The sequence below is a fragment of the Arachis duranensis genome, chromosome 10, assembly GCF_000817695.3.
Source record: "Arachis duranensis cultivar V14167 chromosome 10, aradu.V14167.gnm2.J7QH, whole genome shotgun sequence".
Taxonomy (NCBI): Eukaryota; Viridiplantae; Streptophyta; class Magnoliopsida; order Fabales; family Fabaceae; genus Arachis; species Arachis duranensis.
This window is the reverse complement of record NC_029781.3, coordinates 10,770,544-10,776,990: the sequence shown is the minus strand read 5'-3', so window position 1 is coordinate 10,776,990 and position 6,447 is coordinate 10,770,544. Positions and strand designations below refer to the sequence as shown.

At 37.3% G+C, this 6,447-nt stretch overlaps 1 protein-coding gene, 1 non-coding gene and 1 pseudogene across 3 annotated transcripts in view; 1 reads left to right on the top strand and 2 right to left on the bottom strand.

The window, feature by feature from the left end:
- The window catches only part of LOC107469127 (uncharacterized), a 17,665-nt gene extending 14,275 nt beyond the window's left edge, over positions 1-3,390 (bottom strand). For both annotated transcript variants that reach the window (XM_016088506.3, XM_052255380.1), the window contains exon 1: positions 3,290-3,390. The gene's annotated coding sequence lies outside the window, so the exon portion shown is untranslated. The remainder of the gene's footprint in view (positions 1-3,289) is intronic.
- A 108-nt stretch (positions 3,391-3,498) lies between these two features.
- TRNAR-ACG (transfer RNA arginine (anticodon ACG)) lies at positions 3,499-3,571 on the top strand. Its single transcript has one exon. It is a non-coding gene; the product is annotated as a tRNA-Arg (tRNA).
- Positions 3,572-4,763: 1,192 nt separating this feature from the next.
- Positions 4,764-5,928, bottom strand: LOC127742816 (DNA-directed RNA polymerase subunit beta''-like; annotated as a pseudogene).
- Positions 5,929-6,447: the final 519 nt, after the last annotated feature.

Genomic DNA, 6,447 nt, shown 5'->3' with positions numbered 1-6,447 from the left:
AAGAAGTTTTTGAAGTCGTGGAAAGATTCGTCGAAAAGGGTGAAAATCCTCCGACCTTGAATAGCTCTGAAGGATACCCATTGTTGTTTGTTGTTCAGCCCACTAAAGGGTTTAGTCATATGGAAAAGATAAAAGAAGATTCTCAAGGAAGTCGGGAAGTCCAGAGCGTGGCTTATAAACTGGTAAATCTTCAAAAAACCCCAGGAATTGGGGTGGAGTTGAGTAGGGGCAACCTTACAGTGGTGCAAAACGGATATTTCGAAATCAGAGAAAGGAAGAAAAACACCCAAACGGGTGATCATACATTCATACATGAAGAAAAAATGAGGGGCCGCCTCATTAGCTCTCCCAAAACAGACCCGGTCTTCAGGACCCGGGATTATCAGTTCGTATTTGGGCTCATCCTCGTCCGAAGTACAGAGCCTATGATGAGTACGAAGGTGGGTGATAAACTCAGCGTCAACCAACGGTTCCTCCCCAAGGACCGTATCGTCAACCCACTGAGAAAGAATGTCTACAGAAGCCATTTTTTATATAAAGAAGAAAGTGGCAGAAAACCTACAAAAAGGAAAAAGAAAAAGAAAATCAAAAAATACGGCCACTAAAGAAGAGAGATTCGAAACCAGAATCTACAGGTCAACCTATTTACTCGCAAAACAAAACATGCAAACATAAAGCATGACATGGAAAAAGCAAAACTAACCTTTATCCGAAAATGGAGGTTGGAGAAGAACAAAAGTCTTCGAACACAAAGATGCAGTATGAACAAGATAAGGAGAAAGTTTGAAAGATTGCAGAAACGGAAAATGGAAAGAGGGGGAAAATATTTATAAGAAGGGCTAAGGGGCATAATGGTAAAAAGCGAGGCAGTCATTAATGAGACTGCACCGTTACCAAAGCCCTCAATCCCTAAATGATCCCTCAACGGACACGACGTTTGAATTGACGTAACTGTCAGAAGCGAAGGGTCGCAAAAATCACGTCGGTTTATAAGACCCACGCTTCCTCCACACAAGTCGGCTACGAACCCGAGTTAGATACTTGAACCCAAACTCTAATGAGACTTTGGGCTCAAGTAGGGGCACTGTTCATACCCTGGCCCAATATAAAGGCCCAGGTCCAACTAAAAGGCCTAATCTAAAGGATTAGAGCCTAGCTAAGTACCGGCCTTCACATAAGAAGTCGGTATCAACCACGACTTGGTCAGAAGAGGTCGGATGCGAGATTAGCTGGCAGATAAACACTCATTCAAATGAGTAACCGCCCCTAAAATCTCTCTAACCGCCTCATAAAGCCATATCTTAACCTCCCCAAGATAATAGGGACGGTTACCACCCTAAAGATATGGCACTACACCAACGGTGGTTATTGGCTCGCCTCTATAAATACCCTGACACCCCTTCAGGTATCTCTAAGCCCAATACTCTCTAGACCTGCTTACACCCTTGCTAACTTAGGCATCGGAGTATCTTTGCAGGTACCACCCCCCATTCACACGCGAGCACAAGTCGGACGGAGCCTCCCGAGCTGCGTGCCTACCCGGAGTTCTCATCCATCACACACTTGGGCCGCCAAACGCCATCCTTTGCACTAATCTCCGGTTACCTACCGTAACACAAGTATTACTTAAACCGGTCTGAATTACCAATTTTGATAAAAACTGCACAGGTCGAACCAAATTTTACTGGATCGATGTTTGAACGGTTCGAAAAAGATTGTCTCGACCAAATAATTGAGTGACTGAATTTTTAGTTAAATCGAATTTACCAATTATGTTTATAAGTGTTTTTTATTTTATTTTATTTTATTTTGTTATATATCTAATAAATTTAAACACTTTTTAGTAATTCATATGAAAATAATTGTATATAATTTTTTATATTTTATTTATTATTATTTGTTATGCCAGGTCGCTTTCGCAAGTATTATTTACGTTAAAGGAGTTCCACTAACTCGGTTGCAATTTCAAATTTGAATAAGATATATTTTTGGACTTTTCATTCAATTTACAAGTTTTTAATATTCAAATATATTGAATTTTATCCATATCCAAAATGTCATTCATTTTGAAAGCGAGAGAATTCAATCCAATTCATTCAAATTTGGACATAGCAATATAGCATATTCATTCCATTCTGTGTGCTTAGACGAGTTTACAGTTCATTAATAAATTACAAGTTTCTTAGATGATTAATCCATTCTTTTTCTATTGTGTAGTTGAAAAAGAAGGCCCACAAACAAAGGATTTAAAGCCATCGAACCAACGCAAACGACACATATGAGATATGACCATGTACAAACACATAATGGAATAGGAGTATAGGACCATTCTTATTAATTATTTTATTTTATTTTATTTATATATTTATTGTCAACACTCAACAGGACCATCCTATCCTTATTATACGTTCATACCCAAACAGTTTAACTACCAACATAATTTCTTATTTTTAACTAATATTTTTAATCATCAATTTAATTTACTTAATTTAATAATTTGAAACTTTTTTTTCTTTTCATATATATAAGAATAAGAATTATAGACGCAATTGACGGGGTAAACTTTGAGCAGTTCCTATTCTATTTAGACGATGTGATTTTTTGCATTCCTAAGTGTTTTTATTTTATTTTATTTCATCAGGTGCCTAATAAATTTAAACATTAAATTTTATGTACTTTTTATTAATTATGTTTCCTTATTTTCTCCGTTATGTTAACATACCTTTTATATATTAGTAAATAGAATAAAAGATGATTTAAAAACAAATAATTGATGATTGATAAAATAATTGATAATCTTTTTCATATTAAAAAATCGTATTCTTTAATCAGATGCGTTATTTTTAAAACAATTGATAATATAATTAAAATTAAAGTAAGACAAAGTTAGAACAAAAAATTGATGAGAAATATTTGTGTCAAATAACAATAGAATGAAATTATAAATGCACCATAATGAAAGTTGGGTTGGAAAAAAATGCCATAGATACACCCACCAGCCAGAGGGCCACCGATACTCCGATAGAATAACCTTTACAATTTGAGAAAGTATAGGAAATCATACGGTGGGGAAAATTAACAACAACCATTTGAGAATACCTTTACCATATATACACAAAATTAATAAATTAACAACTATTCAAACCATCAACTCCAACTCAGAATTCCATCAGCAAAATTAACTCCGACAAATTCACTCGGCAAAAAATTAACAACAATCATTCAAATCAACCGTCAAGCATTATTTTAGAAAATCAGCAACAACATAAATTGAAGCAGCAGTGCTTACCGGCGGCCAGAGAGGGAGACCTCGAAGACAGAGGCTGGACGGCGACTAGCTTGACGACGACGGAGACTGGCTTGACCGGTTCGAAGAGGAAGGGAAGTGACGAGAGAGGTGGGTATTTCTGGGTGGGTGATCTCGATTAATCCTGTGTAAGCGTCTGAGCGAACAAATATTCAGAGTTACATAAATGTCTCACCTTCAAACAATACAAAGACTCCATGGCCCAATGGATAAGGCGCTGGTCTACGGAACCAGAGATTCTGGGTTCGATCCCCAGTGGAGTCGTGTTTAAGATTTTTTATTAGTTTATAGGCTGATTTTTTTCCCTATTTGAATTCGTCCTTTAAGGGTTACTTAATTTTAAAATCATTTTTGTTATCTAAATTTTAAAATTTTGTATTAAATTATTCATAATAAAAAATTTTAAAATAAAAAAAAAAACCAGCGAAAAAGAGAGAAGCACGGAAAAATGAAGGTGACGACGACGCCAAATGGGGAGATGTTGCGCGATGCTGTCGCCATTTCGTCTTCTATGCCGGCACGTCCATGAGCGAGCGTAGTGGAGATAGCGTTGACGCAAGCAGATCAGACGTTGGAGTCAAAATCGCGTAGGCAGCTCCTCCAGTTCGTTGTTTTCCAGCTAGCTTTGCTGCGCTGTGCCTCGCTCGCTCGCCGCTGTTCCACGCTACTCGCCACCGTCGCTCGCATCCTCATCACTTTGCAGTTTCTTCTTTCTGCTTGTGCTTCTTTAGTATAGATCTACTTCTATTTGTTTTACTTTTACTTTATTTCACTTCTAAATTAAGATTCCAATTTTATTTATTTTTTTAATTTTGTTGATTCTTTGATATTTGAAATGTAGATTTGTTAATTCTTTGGTAGTGAATTTTGCTTCTATTTCTTGTTTATTACATTTTTTTTGTTGCCTTGTTGATGTGTCTTGTTGCTACTTTTAGTGTTACTTGTTTGTTCCTTCTGCTTATGTTTTAAAACTTTTATTGTTGTTGTTGATATTGTGAAAATCCTTGTCATTAATGATGTTTTATTTTCTTAATGATAATTTTATTTAAATTTATTTTAATATCTGTAAAAGCAAAAACATAAATTTTGGATGAAGAAAAAGAAAAAGAATAAGAGAAACTGAATATTTTAGTAAAGAAGGTTGTTGGACAAGAGTTGTTAGAGAATGTTATTTTGATCCGAAGGACGATTTTAAAATCAAGTTAAACCTTCGGGATGAATTCGAATGCAGAAAATGGTTAAGGACGAATAGAAATTTTTACCTAAATCTTAGTGATCAAAATTGTACTTAACTTATATATATATATATATAACCTTAGGGATGAATTCGAATGCAAAAAATGGTTAGGGACGAATAGAATTTTCGTCCTAAATCTTAGGGATCAAAATCGTACTTAACCTATATATATATTTTCTAGAGCAATTTTAATAAGTTGTCTTTGCTTTGAAGTCTATGTTACCCTTTTGAATTCGTACCAATGGGTATCATCCCCATCCCCCCAAAACAACGTTCTCTTTCAAACCTTTCAACCAATCGATATGACTTCGGAGAGTAGCTTTTGCTAAAACTCTAGTAGTTTTTTGAAACTCGTTTCGGATATGAAACTTTGGATATTTAAAGATGTTTTTGTTATTCCCAATAATAGAGTTTGGTAACAAATTACTTCTTCTAAGGCATATCCCGCTCGTTCATATCAAAACAATCCAATTAACTCGTTGGGTGAAAAGAAATTAGACATTCCATCTTCTTAAACCAATACTTTTAATTTTATTTGACGTACGATCATCTCAATATGTCTATTATGTATATGCACTTATTGGGATCGATAAACCCTTTAGACTTCATTAACCAAAGAAATTCGACTTTAGACAATAGGTAGCTCAGTACAAATAAAGAATCCCCAAAGAATACCGAGAATATTGGTTATATGTTCGTTCCAAGCATCAACTCTCTTCCCTAGATTAATCGATATTGAATCAATCGAACGAACTTCTAATACCTATTCCACTTTTGGAAGACCTTGGGTTATATCACCTAATCTCGATTTTTTATATATAAATGTTACTAATATATCTCCTTCCTTCAAAAAAGATTTCTCCAAAAAATATACATGAATTATTGCTCTTGAAATCGCCAAATAGGTTTTTTTTTTTGGACATGGCCATGGGCCAGAAGACTAACCCGGCCTAGACCCAAAACCCGAACTCGCCCAGACCCATAAACCCTACCCGAACCCGCTTAGCTCTCCAATCCCCAGGCCCGACCTAACCTACAGCACCCTCTTCTTCCTTGAGATGAAGGCGTCGTTGATCCGCCATCATCACCGAACCTCCGTGCGAAGATCAGGAAGCTGCTGTGTGTCCTCCGGAGCTGTGTCACCTGCTTCGATTCGCCTGCCGTTCGATTTGTGCGTGTTGTACTCTATCGGCGCGACTTGCCTCCCTCGTCGAAGCTCCCCCTGGTGCCCTTGACAACGTCCTGAGCTTGCAAAGCTCACCACTACAATGTGTCCACTGCTACCCTTTTGCCGAGAGATATTCTGCCCCTGATTGAATGTGGCATCGTTTCCTCCGTTTGGTCTATTTTTGATGTGTATAATGTCCCTGCTGATGGCTCTCATTTGTCGAGGTAAGATCGGGTGCTGAAGTCGCCGTTCCCCCTAAGTTGCATGGCTGTTCCATGTTTCCGTTTTCACCCTCCCAGGTAATCCTTCATCGCTTTGATTTCCTTGAAGGTTGGTTGAAATTGAAACTTGATTTTCTTGAGTTCGGTTGCGTTGATTGTTCTGTAGAATTGTGAATCCTGCTTCTGTTATGATAATATTCCTGACCTGTACAGGCGGAGTAACTGTCCACTGCCTCTGTAGCTGATTTACTGCTGCCAGTTGGTGAGCTAAGGTGTTGCCTTCTCGTGGAGTCCAAGTAGCTCCCACATCCGGAGCCTCTTCCAGCAGTTGCAGAATGTCCCTGATGATTGCGTCTGCTTCAACTAAGGGCGTTCTTGCCTTGATCGCTTGAACCAGAGGTAAATAATCTGATTCAATTATGCAGTTCTTTATCTGTAAATTTTTTGTGAGAATAAGAGCTTCTCTGTATGCTTGTGCTTCAACTGCTAAAGCTGATGTTGACTTGAATTTTGA